The 18,827-nt window shown below is 51.7% G+C and overlaps 1 pseudogene across 1 annotated transcript; it reads left to right on the plus strand.

Moving 5' to 3' along the window:
- The first annotated feature begins 1,145 nt into the window (after positions 1-1,145).
- On the plus strand, positions 1,146-18,424 carry LOC147116837 (protein rapunzel pseudogene; annotated as a pseudogene). Its single transcript, XR_015078263.1, has 2 exons — positions 1,146-1,317; positions 16,202-18,424. The product of XR_015078263.1 is annotated as a protein rapunzel pseudogene (transcript).
- The last annotated feature ends 403 nt before the right edge of the window (positions 18,425-18,827 follow it).

Consider the following 18,827-nt stretch of genomic DNA (forward strand, 5'->3'; position numbering starts at 1 on the left):
TGCCGTGAGAGAGTGCCAGTCATGGCCAGATGGAGAAGGGCCAACAGGCGTCGGCACAGGAGGCCTTACCCACCCAGGGTATACCGCCAGCAGTTCTCATATCTGAACATGTCTGAGGAGCAGTGTGTTCAGAGGCTGCGATTCAGAAGGGCGGTGGTCACTGAGATCTGCCACCTGCTTCGCGGAGATCTGCAGCCACAGCTGAGGAGCAGGACGTTTCTGTTGGTGGCTCTCAACTTCTATGCCACCGGCTCCTTCCAATCCGCTACTGGGGACATTGCCAACATCTCCCAGTTCGCGGTACATTGCTGCATCCGCCAGGTGAACAATGCCCTTTTCAGAAGGAGACGTCAGTACATCTCCTTCCCCATGACCCTGGACAAGCAGCAAGAGCGTGCAATGGGATTTGGAAGAATAGCGGGCTTCCCCATGGTCCAGGGCGTAGAACTGATGAACCAGCAATGGTCAGGCCTTGCTTCAGGGCTGCAGTGTGCAGGGCATGCCAGCCAAACAAGTCGACCCTTCCCCTTTAAGAGCTGACCGGCGCCAGCGTGTCTGCCTTCATTCAGAAGATCGCCACACCTGCGCTGCGCCCGCCCTCGGTGTTAGCGCCTCGGCATGCCGGCTTCACGCCTTATGATAGTCGTGCATCGCCTGCTTTAGCGCAGCAGCAACCTCTTGAGGTGATGCAACTGAATATCGGCGCAGGTGGCGCTAAGTTGCGCCAGGCGCTAAATTTAGCGAACGTCCGGCTGAAGCGCCCCAAACGTGGCTATACTGAATTTCTAGGCCATGAATTCCTCTTCACTAGTTTAATGGATGTGGTGAGCACCACTGTTAAAATATTAGATGGATTGCATTATAGGAACATGTTAAAAGATTCTTTACTGCTATCACACAATGCGAGTTCAGCCCCCGAGAGTGTGTGAGGACATCGGGTCAGTCCTACTATCTATATTGCTGCAATAAATGCACTCAGTTTTCCTCGCTTGCCTGTTGTGATATTTTCTGCTAGTCTCCACTGCGATACAGATCATTCGCTGAGAGGGCGGGGCTTGACCTTATGCTGCCCCGCTCCGACTTTAGTGAAAGGGTGGAGTCGGACGGCAGGTGCTCCTATTTAAAAGCTTGAAGAACTCCGACTGTAAACGCAGAACTGTTCAGACTTTGAGCGTGTGTCTGTTTGCAACTGGGAAAGCTGAAGCGAAGAAAGCTGGCAGAGGATCGGGCTCGAACGGGACACACTCGCACAGGTACTGCAGCACCAGTCAGAGTGCCAAAGAGAAGAGGCTGAGCCTGAGGGAAGAACACTTGAAGGTGAGACTATTTCACGCTCACTGATTCTGCTGCTAGCTGTGGTTGATTAAATGGTCCATTGAAAGATGTGGTCAGCTGTCCGGGCTACACATCTCCCTTCACTTCTCTTTTATTCTCTCATCCCCATTTCCCTGCCCCCAAACTGGCCTTTTAATCTGTTTCATTTCCTGTGTATTTCAGTCCTGACGAAGGGTTTCGACTCGAATCGTTGGCTCTATTTCTCTCTCCACGGATGATGCCTGGCCTGCTGAGTTTTTCCAGCATTTTCTGTTGTTATTTCGGATTTCCAGCATCCGCAGTATTTTGCTATCATACACTTCTCCCTGTTGGTTAGTGGGAAGCTCCACTGGGCAGGATTTTTTTCTCTGGAGATTGTCTGTTTCATCGCATATTCCACCACCGTGGCTGAATGATTGGCTGAGAGTCACACAGAGTGATATTGTACAAATGTGTTCTGGTCAAATATGCATTTGTCCACTATCTTCATGGGGGTGTTGCATTTATTTTAAAAGGGTTAAATCGCTGTTAATTAAAAGATGAATCAGATATGAACGCATTAAGTCCTATGATAAAATCTCACAGCGGAACTCCCCGACTAGCTCAGACTGAGTGGAGTTTTGCAAACTGCTTTTTCTTTGTGGAGAATTTTCAAGTTCCAGAGATTTTTATTTTTCTGTAAACTGTATAATTATGCACTTAAGTTTTAATAGACAGACTTGCATTTCTATAGCGCCTTTCACGACTTCAGGATGTACCAAAGCCCTTCACAGCCAATGAAGTACTTTTTGAAGTGTAGTCACTGTTATAACGTAGGAAACACAATTTGTACACAGCAAGCTCCCACAAATAGCACGGTGATAATGACCAGATACTGTGTTAGTGATGTTGGCTGAGGGATAAGTATTGGCCCCAGGACACCGGGGAGAGCTCTCCTGCTCTTCATCAAAATAGTGCCATGGGATCTTTCACATCCACCTGAGAGAGCAGGCGGGGCCTCAGTTTAACATCTCATCCTAAGACGACACCTCCGACAGCGCAGCACTCCCTCAGTACTGACCCTCCGACAGTGCAGTGCTCCCTCAGTGCTGCCCCTCCAACAGTGCAGCACTCCCTCAGTACTGCCCCTCCGACAGTGCAGCACTCCCTCAGTACTGCCCCTCCGACAGTGCAGCACTCCCTCAGGACTGCCCCTCTGACAGTGCAGCACTCCCTCAGTACTGCCCCTCCGACAGTGCAGCACTCCCTCAGTACTGCCCCTCCGACAGTACGGCGCTCGCTCAGTACTGCCCCTCTGACAGTGCAGCACGCCCTTAGTACTGCCCCCCAACAGAGCAGCACTCCCTCAGTACTACCCCTCCGACAGTGCATCACTCCCTCAGTACTGCCCCTCCAACAGTGCAGCACTCCCTCAGTACTGCCCCTCCAACAGTGCAGCAGTCCCTCAGTACTGCTCATCCAACAGTGTAGCCCTCCCTCAGTACTGCTCCTCCAACAGTGCAGCACTCCCTCAGTACTGCCCCTCCGACAGTGCCGCACTCCCTCAGCACTACCCCTCCGACAGTGCAGCACTTCCTCAGTACTGACCCTCCGACAGTGCAGCACTCCCTCAGTACTGCCTCTCCAACAGTGCAGCACGCCCTCAGTACTGCCCCTCCGAAAGTGCAGCACTCCCTCAGTACTGACCCTCCGACAGTGCAGCACTCCCTCAGTGCTGCCCCTCCGACAGTGCAGCACTCCCTCAGTACTGCCCCTCCGACAGTGCAGCACTCCCTCAGTACTGCCCCTCCGACAGTGCCGCAGTTCCTCAGTACTACCCCTCCGACAGTGCAGCACTCCCTCAGTGCTGCCCCTCCAACAGTGCTGCGCTCCCTCAGTACTGCCCCTCCAACAGTGCAGCACACCCTCAGTACTGCCCCTCCGACAGTGCAGCACTCCCTCAGTACTGCCCCTCTGACAGTGCAGCACTCCCTCAGTACTACCCCTCCGACAGTGCAGCACTCCCTCAGTGCTGACCCTCTGACAGTGCAGCGCTCCCTCAGTACTACCCCTCCGACAGTACAGCGCTCCCTCAGTACTGCCCCTCCGACAGTGCGGCGCTCCCTCAGTACTGCCCCTCCGACAGTGCGGCGCTCCCTCAGTACTGCCCCTCCGACAGTGCGGCGCCACCTCAGTACTGCCCCTCTGACAGTGCAGCACGCCCTTAGTACTGCCCCCCAACAGTGCAGCACTCCCTCAGTACTACCCCTCCGACAGTGCATCACTCCCTTAGTACGGCCCCTCCAACAGTGCAGCACTCCCTCAGTACTGCCCCTCCAACAGTGTAGCACTCCCTCAGTACTGCTCCTCCAACAGTGCAGCACTCCCTCAGGACTGCCCCTCCGACAGTGCCGCACTCCCTCAGTACTACCCCTCCGACAGTGCAGCACTTCCTCAGTACTGACCCTCCGACAGTGCAGCACTCCCTCAGTACTGCCTCTCCAACAGTGCAGCACGCCCTCAGTACTGCCCCTCCGAAAGTGCAGCACTCCCTCAGTACTGACCCTCCGACAGTGCAGCACTCCCTCAGTGCTGCCCCTCCGACAGTGCAGCACTCCCTCAGTACTGCCCCTCCGACAGTGCAGCACTCCCTCAGTACTGCCCCTCCGACAGTGCCGCACTCCCTCAGTACTACCCCTCCGACAGTGCAGCACTTCCTCAGTACTGACCCTCCGACAGTGCAGCACTCCCTCAGTACTGCCTCTCCAACAGTGCAGCACGCCCTCAGTACTGCCCCTCCGAAAGTGCAGCACTCCCTCAGTACTGACCCTCCGACAGTGCTGCGCTCCCTCAGTACTGCCCCTCCAACAGTGCAGCACGCCCTCAGTACTGCCCCTCCGACAGTGCAGCACTCCCTCAGTACTGCCCCTCTGACAGTGCAGCACTCCCTCAGTACTACCCCTCCGACAGTGCAGCACTCCCTCAGTACTGACCCTCTGACAGTGCAGCGCTCCCTCAGTACTACCCCTCCGACAGTACAGCGCTCCCTCAGTACTGCCCCTCCGACAGTGCGGCGCTCCCTCAGTACTGCCCCTCCGACAGTGCGGCGCTCCCTCAGTACTGCCCCTCCGACAGTGCGGCGCTACCTCAGTACTGCCCCTCTGACAGTGCAGCACGCCCTTAGTACTGCCCCCCAACAGTGCAGCACTCCCTCAGTACTACCCCTCCGACAGTGCATCACTCCCTTAGTACGGCCCCTCCAACAGTGCAGCACTCCCTCAGTACTGCCCCTCCAACAGTGTAGCACTCCCTCAGTACTGCTCCTCCAACAGTGCAGCACTCCCTCAGGACTGCCCCTCCGACAGTGCCGCACTCCCTCAGTACTACCCCTCCGACAGTGCAGCACTTCCTCAGAACTGACCCTCCGACAGTGCAGCACTCCCTCAGTACTGCCCCTCCAACAGTGCAGCGTTCCCTCAGTACTGCCCCTCCGACCGTGCAGCACTCCCTCAGTACTGCCCCTCCAACAGTGCAGCATTTCCTCAGAACTGACCCTCCGACAGTGCAGCACTCCCTCAGTGCTGCCCCTCCAACAGTGCAGCGTTCCCTCAGTACTGCCCCTCCGACCGTGCAGCACTCCCTCAGTGCTGCCCCTCCAACAGTGCAGCGTTCCCTCAGTACTGCCCCTCCGACCGTGCAGCACTCCCTCAGTGCTGCCCCTCCAACAGTGCAGCGTTCCCTCAGTACTGCCCCTCCGACAGTGCAGCACTCCCTCAGTGCTGCCCCTCCAACAGTGCAGCGTTCCCTCAGTACTGCTCCTCCGACCGTGCAGCACTCCCTCAGTACTGCCCCTCCAACAGTGCCCCCTCCCTCAGTACCAACCCTCGGCCAGTGCCGCACTCCCTCAGTACTAGAGAGGCTTCCTGATCTTCCGAGCCGAGGTCCTTTCTCTCTACCATCCTTATGTCATCCTTTATTATCAGGGCTACTCCCCCCATTCTGCCTGTCTTTTCGAAATGTCAAGTTCCCATGAACATTTAGTTCCCAACCTTGGTCACCTTGCAACCACATCTCTGTAACGGCTATTAGATCAAACCCATTTATCTCTATTTGTGCCATTAGTTCATCTATCATGTTATAACTGCTTCATGCATTCAGATAAAGAGCCTTTAATTTAAATTTTTTACCATTATTCCCTGCTTTGACCTTAATCTCTGCTGCACTGCTACCATTAAATTCTCTGTCCCTTCCTGTCACACTCAGCTTATTTTTACCCAAATTGTTGCACTGCGCCATTGCCTTGACCTTTCTCTTTAGATTTCTAAATTTCCCCTCACCTGACCCCTCCCCCCAACCCACTTTTATAGTTTAAAGCCCTGTCTACAGCCCTAGGTATTTCGATTCGCAAGGACACTGGTCCCAGCTTTAAGTGGAGCCCGTCCCGACGGAACAGCTCCCTCTATCCCCAGTACTGGTGCCAGTTCTCCATGAATTGAAAACCCCAACAGTGATGGAAGCTGTTGATTTTTGGACAGAATATTAAATACTTTGGCCTAGAAATTCGGTTGGTTGCGCCAGCAATTAGTGCCTAATGAGCCCGAGATTTGGGGCGCTACCCAATGTTCGGGCGGGCGCAATGAGGATAGCGACAACTCCCATATTGAGTATCCATTTAGCGCCTGCGCTAACTGTTAGCGCGCGCCCGCGTGCGCAGGCAGATCATGACATCATTTCAGTGTGCAACGCCCTTTTGGCGCCCCTGACCGGATATTCGGTGGTGCCCGGAACCTTTCCGCCTGGCGCTATTGGTGACAGTTCAATGGAACATTCCCAGGCCCTTCTCGGAGTCGGGGGGGCGCTATTTAAAGGGGACAGATCTTGTATAAAAGCTGCAGCCACTTGGCCTGGTCATTCTGATCGTTGCTGGAGAGAGTTGGTGAGCTACTGTTGCACAGGATTTATCGGATTTAGCCTTCGAATACTTGGGACCTTCAGCCCTGTCCGGAGTAGTTGGAGCACTCGACATTACAGTGTGTTGCCCGTCTGGCATAGCAATGGGAGCTGCTTTGGACGGGAACGTCCTCATGGCCGGGCACTTTGAAGGGGCACAGAGACGGCGGGAGAGAGGGCCGGGATTGGCCAGAAGGAGGAGGGGCAATGGAGGTCGGCCACTCCGAAGATACGCTGCGAGGGTTTTCAGGCAGCAGGTGTCATACCTCACCATGTCGGAGGAGCAGTGTCTGCGAAGGCTCCGATTTGGTAAGGAGGTTGTGACTGAGCTGTGCCACCTGCTTGCTGAGGATCTGCAGCCGCGTCTACGGTGCAGAACCTCTCTGTCGGTGGCCGTCAAAGTGACTGTTGCCCTCAACTTTTACGCCACCGGATCCTTTCAGTCAGCCACTGGGGACATAGCAAATATATCTCAATTTGCAGTGCATTGTTGCATCCGGCAAGTGACAGCTGCCCTCTATAGAAGAAGGCGTCAATTAATCACCTTCCCTCTGACCCTGGAGAAGCAGGCGGAGCGCGCGCAGGGCTTCGCTGCTATTGCGGACTTCCCCATGGTGCAGGGGGCCATTGATTGCACACACGTGGCTTTGCGGGCGCCATTACTGAATCCTGAGGAGTTCCGCAACCGCAAGGGGTTCCACTCCCTCAATGTCCAGCTGGCCTGTGACCACCGCCAGATGACCATGGCAGTCAACGCGCAATTCATTGGGAGCAGCCACGATGCATTCATCCTGCGGCAGACCTCAGTTTCTGACCTTTTTGAGGGGCCGGCTCACCCACGAGGCTGGCTTCTTGGGGACAAGGGCTATCCTCTCTGCCCATGGCTCATGACCCCACTCTGTTTGCCCGCCACCCTGGCAGAAGAGATTTACAATGACACGATGGGCCGAAGGGCCTCTTTCTGTGCTGTAAAACTCTAATAGCAGCCATCAGGCGACCAGGAACATTGTGGAGCACACTATTGGTGTGCTCAAACAATGTTTCCGCTGTCTAGACCATTCGGGGGGAGCCCTGCAGTACTCGCCGGAGCAAGTGGGTCGCATCGTCGTTGTCTGCTGCATGCTCCACAACTTGGCCATTCGACGAACCCAGCCAATGCCAGCTGCCCCTCAAGGTCCAGCAGAGCAGGCGGACGAGGAGGAGGAGGAGGAGGAGGAAGAGCAGGCGGACAAGAAGGAGGAGGAGGAGCATGCGGACGAGGAGGAGGAGGAGAAGATGGGAGGGCTCCTGAAACTGGAAGGGCCGTCCGTCAGAGGCTCATAAGGACTTGGTTCGAGGACCCTCTGACGGAATGATGGGTCTCATTCGTCCTGCGCACTTCTGATCGTACAAAGCCTATGAAGGCCACCATGAGTGTAAATAGTTACGAGTACCATTGTAAATAAAAAAAAATCTTTATTTTCAAAAAGGTCCTTCCTTCCAGCATGACAACGTCATGTCAACAGAAACCATAGCTAACAAAATAACAGTTAACTCTGGCAAAGCCTCAAAACTAAACAAACCATCACCAACAATCACAACAGGTGAGGGCATCCCTGAATTTGGGGAAAGAAACGTCTCAGCACCTCCCTCTACTGCTGGCCCCTTGATGGAGGCCGACTTCTCTTTCGCTGTCGGCCCCTTCCCTCCCTGCTGCTCCTCCGTAGTTGAACCCCAGTGGCGGCGTCAAGGATAGGGGACACCTGGTGACTGTCTGCAAGCGCAGAAGCCCCTGAGGGAACGGCCTGGACGACCTCTGGGCTTGGAGGGTGCGGAGGCTGGCTGCTTGATCTGGCCATGGGTGGAAGCAGTGTGCACTGCAGGTGGTGGCAGCTGCACTGCAGACGTTCCAGCGGTGGCGTGAGCAATGGTCACCTGCCGAGGGAGTACACCTGCACCATGGTCGGACGACACACTGGCTCTCGGAGGGGACCGGCTCGGCTCTACCGCCACAAGCGACTGCTCCACTGATTCCTGGCCTCGTGTGGTACTGGAAGGGCCCGGGGTGATCCCAACTGATGCAGATAGTGTGGCAGCAGTGAGAGTTCGCGTTGCCTCAATCTGGGTCTGGACGAGGCCAGCAAGTGACTGCGTGGCAGCAGTGAGGACCTGTGTGGCAGGTGCCAGTGCTTCGGAGAAGCCCTGGACAGTTCTCTCCATTGCTTCAGACAAGGCCGGAGCAGTCTGTTCCACTGCCTCGGCAAAGCCCTGGACAGACCTTTCCAGGGATTGTCCGAAGCTCTGAACAGTCCTCTCCATAGCGGCCTCGAAGCCCTGGACAGTCCTCTCCATTGCTGCCCCGAAGCCCTGGACAGTCCTCTCCATTGCTGTGCCAAAGTCCAGCACACTCTTTGCCAGTGTTTCTATCGACTGAAGCAGCCTCCCCACTGCAACCATAAGCTCAGTGTGCCTGAGCCGGGCCTGGGTGCTCATTTCAGCCAGGCTACGCACCTCCTCTGCACTCTGTGCAGCAGTCATCGCTCCCTGCCTCGCCCTCCGGGGAGCCGGTGCCCGAACTTGCCTACCCCCCTCGCGTTGATGCAGGCCGCTTGTTCCGGTAACTGGGTCCTCATCAGAGCCCCCACCCCTCCCTTCCAGGGAGCTACTATCCCCAGTCTGCAGATGTGTTGGCTCCCCTGAGGCTGGAACGGATGGTTCGGCTTCCTCCTGATCTTCACCTCCGGAGGCACTGGCACTGGCAGCTTCAGGGCTCGGACCCCGAGTTGGTGATGCAGCATCTGAAAGCAGGGAGATGGAAGAGTGGCTTTAGCAAAAGGTCAGGTTGGCGGCAAGGCATGCCAGATTGCGGCAAGGCTCTGACATGGCTGCACACTGAGGAAGCATGCTGGTGGGGGGACCAAGTGGAAGGAGACAGCTGAAAAAGGTGAGAGCCTTACCCTCGCTGTCGACAATGGGGTCGGCAGCTGCAGTGGTAACAGGACCACTCAGACGTCCTCCAAGAATCTGGTGCACTCTCTCCTCGAGATCCGTGAGAGTGACCACTTGTGGAGGTCCGCCACCGGTTCAACGCTGGTCCTTTCGGATCATCACCAGCTTGGACTGCAGGGGAAAGAAGGGGAAGCTCTGTTACATGATGCCCTGAGTGATCATCTCATGCCCCCCATGGTGCAAGAGCCCTTACATGATGCCCTGAGTGATCATCTCATGCCCCCCATGGTGCAAGAGCCCTTACATGACGCCCTGAGTGATCATCTCATGCCCCCCATGGTGCAAGAGCCCTTATATGATGCCCTGAGTGATCATCTCATGCCCCCCATGGTGCAAGAGCCCTTGCATTACGTCTTGAGTCAAATGTGCATGCGTGTGCCCAGAAAGGGCCATGGGTGCTTGCTGACACATGGCCATTGGGGCATCGCGCACCCTGTAGCAATGAAGTCAGGTGCAGATGGAGGGAATCAGAAGTTTGCATAAACACCACTCACCCTCATGACCCGAGTGAGGTCGTTGAATTTCTTCCTGCACTGAACAGGGCTCCTGGTCGCCATGGTGCTGGAGATGACCCTCTGACAAACATCCCTCCAAGCTCGGCGGTAGTCCTTTTGATTCAGCCTCCTGCCATTGTCAGGATAGAGAACATCTCGACGGCGCTCCACTGCGGCCACCAACTGCTCCAGAGCCTCAGTGCTGAAGCGCTCTGCTCTCTGTCTCACCTTCTCCATCTTGACCAAGTTTTTTGCGCCAGAGAAGGGCGTGCGCCGATTCTGAGACCTACAGGGTGATGAGTGTGGAAGCTGAGGCTGACTGACCCACCCCTTTAAGAGCCGGCCGGCGCCTGGAAGTCTCGTGGTTATCGGTAATTGAGATCACCTGCGCTGCGCCCGTCCGCGCCGATATTGAGTAGTGCCGGAAGTTTTGCGCCTTAGGAGGCCCGTGCAATGTCTGAATTCACGCCTCAATCACCTTTGGGGGCGATGCAACCCAATATCGCGCCAGGCAGCTGTAGTGTATGTGCCTTTAAATCAGAACTACTTTTACAGCTCCTGTATACTGTAGTACCGGCAGTGACCACACCTGTATATAAGCTTTGCGCATGCCTCTGTACCCCCAGTCTTGAGACTACCCTCCTCCAGTAAAGACCTGTTTATTGTTAACTTACAGCATCCGTGTGATTATTGAATAACAGCATATCCTCAGAATCACGGATCTAACAGTGGCGACGAGTGTCGATTCGAATCTACCTGCAAAAAAAAAGTCGAGGCCAGGAACACGGGCGTCGACCACGAGCAACTGCCCAGTCGTCAGGCAGAGAGTGAACATCGCAGGGGAGGCTGTGGAGAGCCGGGCTTGGTTCCCCAGCCATGTCGATCAGCAAGAGACTGACGACAGGTCCAGCGCAGACCCTTCCCGAGCAGCGGCGGCTGGAGCTGACCGACAGCAGAGAGAAAGTCGAACAGCGTCGACGGGGTAAGACAGAGGGTGAAGCGCGCGGGGCGCAGCCGGGGGTTGAACACCGAGCGCCATCGAGAAAAAGAAAACAAACCAGAGAGAGAGGGTAAAGAAACAGCCGGGTTCAAGACCGAGCGGCGTCGAAAAATAAATAAATAAATAAATAAAAGAAGAAGAACGCGCAGAGCACAGCCAGGGCTCACAGGCGAACAGGGTCTGCGGGGAGAAGAAGGGAGAGCGCGGGAGATGCCATTGAGCCGCGGAGAAGAAGGAAGAGCACGGGAGACGCCATTTTTAGAAGCCGCAGCAGAGAAGAAGGGCGAGCGCGGGAAGGAAGGAAAGCGCGGGAGACGCCATTTTTGACAGTTAACTCACACCCAGGGATGTCGAAGAGTGGCAGTATCTCTACGTTTGACAATGAAGTCGAAGATTGGGCGACATATGTGGAACGTATTGAGGTGTACTGCAGGGCGAATGAAGTGCCAGATGCTAATAAAGCACTGGTTTTGTTAAATTCCATGGGTGCAAAAACTTATGGGTTACTGCGAAATCTAATAACCACAGAGAAGCCGGTGAACAAGAATTTCGAAAGCATGGTAGAAATCCTACAGGACCACTTAAACCCCACACCGCTGCTGATAGCAGAACGATTTAAGTTCCATAAAAGGAACCAACACAAAGACGAAAACAATGCTGAGTACCTAACAGAACTGCGCAAGCTATCGAAACACTGCCAGTTTGGAGCGGGACTAGCAGATACATTAAGGGACAAGTTTGTGTGTGGGCTACAAAGCGAAGGAACCCAGAAACGGCTTCTATCAGAAAAGGATCTTACGCTGGACAAAGCTTTCAGTATGGCAGTATCACACGAAGCAGCCGCAAGGGGCGCTGCAGAGATACAACGGAGACCGCAAGAATATGGCACCAATGAAATGTCCTATGGAACAGGGAAGTGCTATCGCTGCGGCAGAACAACACATGACCAGAAAGATTGTTGGTTCAAGGACCAAGTGTACAGACAGTGTGGGAAAGAAGGACATATAGCAAGAGTCTGCAGGTCTGGGAAGAAAACCAACAGTGAGAAATATCCACAGGAGAAGTACAAAAAGGTACACCAGGTGATGGACAGCGGTTCAGATGAACAGAAAAGTGACACAGACTCCGGAAGCAAGGAGCTGGGTTGTCTGAAACTACATAAGGTAACCGAAATGGAGGATCACCAGGCTATCTGGGTTACACTCAAGATAGACGGAGTCCAAGTGAAAATGGAATTGGACACAGGATCAGCCCTAACAGTCATAAATCAAAGGGACTACAAGCGGCTATTTTCACATATACCCTTGAAAGCTACAGAGATTGTCTTGAAGACGTATACGGGGCAAAAAGTCTACCCCAAAGGAAAAATAAGGGTGAAAGTGATATATAAAGGCCAGGAAATACCTAAAATGGATATATATGTATTGCCAGATGGAGGACCACCACTGCTAGGACGTGAATGGATCCGGAAGATACAATTAGATTGGCATTCCATACAGGCACTGAAGGTTGAGGCCAAAAAGGATGATGACGTCACACCTGGACGACTGTCAAAAATGCTAACTGACGCAAAAGAAGTGTTCCAGGAGGGACTAGGAACACTAAAAGGCATAACAGCAATGATTAAAATAGAGGAAAATGCAAGCCCAAAGTTTCTTAAGGCCAGACCAGTGCCTTATGCGATTAGACCAGCTGTTGAAGCAGAGCTGGAAGGGTTGGAACGTTCAGGAGTACTGTCCAAAGTGGACTGGAGCGAGGGGGTACAGCCATCGTTCCTGTAATGAAGAGGTCGCTGAGTAATACGCCTGGGGAACCAAAGAAGGTCCGCATCTGTGGGGATTTTAAGGTGACAGTGAACCCAATCCTTCACACGGTACAATATCCGCTTCCACGAATTGAGGATATTTTCGCCTCGCTATCTGGAGGTAAACGCTTCACCAAAATTGATCTAGCCCAGGCGTACTTGCAAATGGAGGTGGAAGAAGCTTTGAAACAATACCTTATGATTAACACTCATAAAGGTCTCTATCAATACAACCGGCTGGTGTTTGGAGTAGCCTCGGCTCCGGCTATCTGGCAAAGGGCGATGGATCAGGTCCTGCAAGGGATTCCAGGGACCCAGTGTTATTTGGATGACATCTTGGTCACGGGCGAAAATGACAGTAATCACCTCGCCAACTTGGAGAAGGTGCTCACCAGATTAAAGGAGTATGGGCTACGAGCTAATCGCCACAAGTGCAAGTTTTTCCAGAAACAGATCTCGTATTGTGGCCACGTCATCGATGAAGAGGGGTTACATAAGTCCCCTGACAAGATTGAGGCATTAGTCAAGGCTCCAGCACCGGAAAATGTGTCACAACTGAGGTCGTTCCTCGGGCTGGTAAACTACTACCACAAGTTCTTACCAAATTTGTCCACGGTATTACACCCACTGAACCCCCTACTGCAAACAGGGGTACCATGGAAGTGGGATGACGAACTTAGACGAGCTTTCCAGAAGTGTAACGAATTGATCACATCAAAAGAGGTGTTGGCCCATTTCAACCAAGCACTACCAATTCGTTTGGCATGTGATGCATCACCCTATGGTATTGGAGCGGTGCTGTCGCACAAATTCCCAGACGGGTTGGAGAGGCCAGTAGCCTTTGCGTCTCGGTCACTAACCTCAGCCGAGCGCAACTACGCCCAGATTGACAGGGAGGCCCTCAGCCTAGTATGGGGAGTAAAAAAATTCAACCACTATCTGCATGGGCAGAAGTTCACCTTGCTGACTGACCACCAACCACTTGTCTCCATCTTTAATCCTAAGGGCGTTCCAGTGATGACTGCACAGCAGTTACAAAGATGGTCCCTGTTCCTAGGGGCGAATCAATATGAAATAGAATATAAAGGCACGAAACAGCATGGGAACGCTGATGGGCTATCGCGCCTGCCACTGCCTACTGTGGAGGAAGCACCAGCAGTGGACCCTATCGAGATATTTTATTCGTCAATAATTGAACGATTGCCAGTAACGAACGCGGATATAGAGAAGGAGACCCGCAATGACCCAACGCTGTCTCGGGTATATGATTTGACGGTGAGGGGATGGCCAACACATGGCGACTCACTGTTGCCAGCATTGTCATCCAGAAGAGAACAGCTGTCAGTATGCCAGGGGACAGTGATGTGTGGATCCAGAGTGGTGATTCCACCCAAGTTAAGGGAGAGAGTGCTAAATGAGCTATATGAAGGTCATCTGGGGGAGTGAAAATGAAAAGCCTTGCTGGGGCTTATGTGTGGTGGCTGGGAACCGATCAACAAATCAAAGACCTAACTAAGAGCTGCTTAGGATGCCAGAAGGTCCAAAATGCACCACCACATGCCCCTCTACACCCATGGGAGTGGCCCTCCTCTCCATGGTAACGGGTGCATGTTGATTTCACTGGTCCATTCATGGACTCAATGTTCTTCATAGCAGTGGATGCTCATTCAAAGTGGCCTGAGGTGATAAAAATGTCTTCAACCACTACAGAGAAAACGATTGCAGTCCTACGGACCATATTTGCCAGAAATGGTTTGCCAGACCAGATTTGCTCTGATAATGGACCACAGTTTGTGTCCGACTAGTTTCAAAAATTTATGAAAAGGAATGGGGTAAGGCATTACACATCCACCCCGTATCATCCAGCCACAAATGGATTGGCTGAGAGGTTCGTACAAACCTTTAAGAAGGCGATAAAGGCCATGTGCGACGATGAAATTCCACTACAGCATAAGATGGACAATTTCTTATTAGCCTACCGAAACGCGACACATGCAGTTACCAACCAGACCCCGGCCATGATGTTCTTTAACCGAAGGTTGAGATCTCGTCTGGACTTGCTCAGACCAAATGTGTGAAGAAATGTTGAGGACAAACAATTCCAGCACATCAATGAGAATCTGACAAGGAGCTTCAATGCAGGGCAACCAGTCTTGGCCCGTGACTATCGAACAGAGAAATGGCAACCCGGAACGATATGCACAAGGCAGGGGCCATTAATGTACACAGTGGATGTCGGGGAGAACATTGTGAGACACCACGTCGATCAGATCTTATTGTCACAGGAACGCGTCAACCCCATGTCTCGAGTACCTGGGGATGAACCCGACATACCGGTAGCATCTACCTCCGAACCAGTAGCAGTGGAACCCGATGAACTACCCGATGAAAAGGGGTCAGAATCGCCTCTGCACCAAGAACAAGAACCTCCGGAAAGGCGCTATCCCGAAAGGGTCAGGAAGCCGCCCCAAAGACTGAATCTATAAATGGACTATTGTTGTTTAATGTACATGTTAAAGTGTTAATTGTTATTTGAATATTAGGGGTACTACTAATCTAAAAGGGGAGGAATTGTAGTGTATGTGCCTTTATGTCAGAACTACTTTTACAGCTCATGTATACTGTAGTACCGGCAGTGACCACACCTGTATATAAGCTTTGCGCATGCCTCTGTACCCCCAGTCTTGAGACTACCCTCCTCCAGTAAAGACCTGTTTATTGTTAACTTACAGCATCCGTGTTATTATTGAATAACAGCATATCCTCAGAATCATGGATCTAACAGCGGCAATAAGTTTCGTCTGGCTATAAGCTTTGCGCAGCGCTAGTTCTAACGCCTCAGGCGGGGCTATACCCAATTTCCACGCATTTATGTGTGAGGTGATGCATTTTGGGAGGACTAACAAAACAAGGGAATACACAATGAATGGTAGGACCCTAGGAAGGACAGAGGATCAGAGGGACCTTGGTGTGCATGTACATAGATCCCTGAAGGCTGCAGGACAGGTAGGTAAGTTGGTTAAAAAGGCATATGGGATACTTGCCTTCATTAGCCAAGGCATAGAATATAAGAGCAGGGAGGTTATGATGGAGCAATACAAAACGCTAGTTAGGCCACAGCTGGAATACTGTGTGCAGTTCTGGTCACCACACTATAGGAAGGATGTGATTGCATTGGAGAGGGTGCAGAGGAGATTCACCAGGATGTTACCTGGGCTGGAAGACTGGACAGGCTGGGGTTGTTTTCCTTAGAGCAGAGAAGGCTGAGGGGGGACCTGATTGAGGTGTACAAAATTATGAGGGGCATAGATAAGGTTGATAGAAAGGAACTTTTCCCCTTAGTAGAGGGCTCAATAAACAGGGGGCATAGATTCAAGGTAAGGGGCAGGAGGTTTCGAGGGATTTGAGGAAAAACATTTTCACCCAGAGGGTGGTTGGAATCTGGAACTCACTGCCTGAAAGGGTGGTAGAGGCAGGAACCCTCACAACATTCAAGAAGCATTTAGATGAGCACTTGAAACGCCATAGCATACAAGGCTACGGACCAAGTGCTGGAAAATGGGATTAGAATAGACAGGGCTTGATGGCCGGCGCGGACACGATGGGCTGAAGGGCCTCTTTCTGTGCTGAATAACTCTATGACTCTACTCAAACTAAATGTTTCATTTTTAGTGACTCCTGACACAAGCAACAAACCCAACGTGACTTTCATTCCCAAGATCCTCATCCAGACACAGCATGGCGGATGACAAAGAGCTCGATCAAGCTGCTGCCGCACTCACGGCAAATATGAATGATGCAAAGATGGCAATGAGCGTATTTCAGAGCAGAGCGAGGTTTTCGACAGTCGGCGGAGTATTGAAACCCATTTTTCAGGTAGCAGGATTCATTCTTAAACTTGCCTTAGGCAAGCGAGAGAGTGAGGAGCTGACATACATGAAGGAGCAGTTCCAGATAGTCAGGAACCAGCTAGATGTCATTTCAGCTCAGATTAAGCAGGTGCTCTGGGAGATAGAGAGAAGCACGATTAATAATCAATATTTCCCCATTGAAGAAAACCTGAAAAACCAGTTCAGGAAGTACATGGACATCCTCAATGCAGCGCCAGAGTTCCGGGAGAACGAGAAACGAGAGTTCCTGACTCACTTCGACGTGACTAAAGGTGACCAGAACCTTCACACTCTCTTTGATGCTGTGATGGGATATTCTGCCATCTTTGGCAAACCCATCCTGGAAACCGCCATGGGTTATGACCAGAGGAATCGGCGCCTCATGGAAGGTCTCTGCTGCCGTCTGAAGGAGCTCCTCTGTATCGGCCTGATCGCCCTGGTGGCTCAGGCCACCGTCACCGGGACTGATGTAGAGGCGTTAAAGAGAGAGTGGAACGAGAAGATTGCCAAAGTTGAGAGTAAAATGACATCCATGATAGATCGGTGCATAAAGGAGTTTGCAGAGCAGGCAGAAATAGATGTTGAGGGTCTTATAAAGAACAGGGGTGAGAGAGATAACAAGGGCTGTGCAACCTTTATAATTGAGTCTTTAGCAGGCAAATATGACTGGGTTAAATGGTCTGTGCGGGTCTATGATCCTGTCTCTGGGTTTGACAATCACTGTGTAATTGGTTCTAATCGGTTTCACTTTTTCAGACTCAATGGCGTTAATGCTGTTGTCTCCTACACCATTGACCCAAAGGTTCCACTGGACGAGGGGCACATTAGGCAGTTAATGGATGGGAAGGATAGCTGGGATGATGCAAGGGAAGTTGCTAAACATGTGTACAATAACCTCCCCTCTGGGCATGTTGTACACACGGTGAGACGCTACAAAGATCTGTGGAATCACAAGAACTTTCCCAATAATTGTCATTTCTGGGAAACCTATAGTGGAGTCACCCTGTGTGTCCACTCAACTTAAACCTCCTGCTGGTCTTCCCTGTATCAATGCGGGGGTGCTCAGGCGACACGCATCTGTTGATTTTTGGGTGAGATTTGTTCATGTTTAGAAATAGAACAGAATAGAATTTGAAATTTGTTAAATGGAGACTCTTTCAGACCTGTTTGCCAATATTGAATGTTGAATCAGGGGTTAAATAAGTAAATAGGACATTGCTAAATTACAAAATCCAATCAGAAATCACAGTCACCTTATAGCAACATCAGAAACTCTCATCTCAGACATAGGCGGGGCCAATGTGTTGTGATGTGCCCTTAGGAAACAGGGAACTGGATCCGTACATGGCTAAATCTCAACAAACACCGAGTGGATTACCAGGTTAAGGAGATTAAAGCAGACAGTATAAGTGGGATCTGTAGAGAGAAGGACAACAACAGATACCTCTCATCAAGGCCATTTCACACTCACTGCAGTAAGGTGGCCAGCATATTGATTGTAGATGCCATAAATCGCCAAAGATTTGCCAGTTGATCTATAAATTAGAGCCAAAGCCGCTGGACATTGTCACCCCATATTATACTCGCACTAACTTAATTTTGCTTGCAACTTATGAAGAGTGGTGTGGCTGAGGGAAGATATAAAGATATTAAAATGGACAAAGGAGATTGTCCGAACTGCAGATAAAACTGAACATTATACAATACAGTCTCTCACTGTTGTGTAAGCAATGAGCATGTATTGCAACGACTCAATAATACAATGATGGAGCTTTCATTTCTGATCAATAGACCTGTAATAATCTGATCTCTGTCACTCAGTGTGTAATGTTGAAGGTCCCTCTGTAACAGGAACACTCACTGATTCCACTCTGATGTCTTGCACTCTGAGGTTAATTAATATAATTACTGGCTTTTGCTTAAAGAGTGTGATTGGAATTGTTGAAACAAATCTTGTCCTGACTGTACACTGCAATGTGCTGAATAAACTCAGTCAGATAACACACTCCTCCTGTCTATGGATTAATTACTAAACTCCATTGTATACATTGCCGCAGTCATCTCTTCACTCACACACTGGGGGTGAGGCACTGTGAGTAACACGTGACACAACAAATCCACAGTCACATGGCAGTCAATGTAACCCCTGTCACACGGCAGTCAGTTTAACCACAGTCACATGGCAGTCAGTGTAATATAGAAACATAGAAGATAGGAGCAGGAGTAGGCCATTCGGCCCCTCGAGCCTGTTCCACCATTTAATGAGATCATGGCTGATCATCCAAATTCAGTACCCTGTCCCTGCCTTCTCCCCATATCCCTTGATCCCTTTAGCCTTAAGAAATATATCCAACTCCTTCTTGAATATATTTAATGAACTGACCTCAACCGCCCTCTGTGGCAGAGAA

Source organism: Somniosus microcephalus, chromosome 5 (assembly GCF_052327205.1).
Source record: "Somniosus microcephalus isolate GS21.2 chromosome 5, FLI_Smic_1.0, whole genome shotgun sequence".
NCBI lineage: Eukaryota > Metazoa > Chordata > Chondrichthyes > Squaliformes > Somniosidae > Somniosus > Somniosus microcephalus.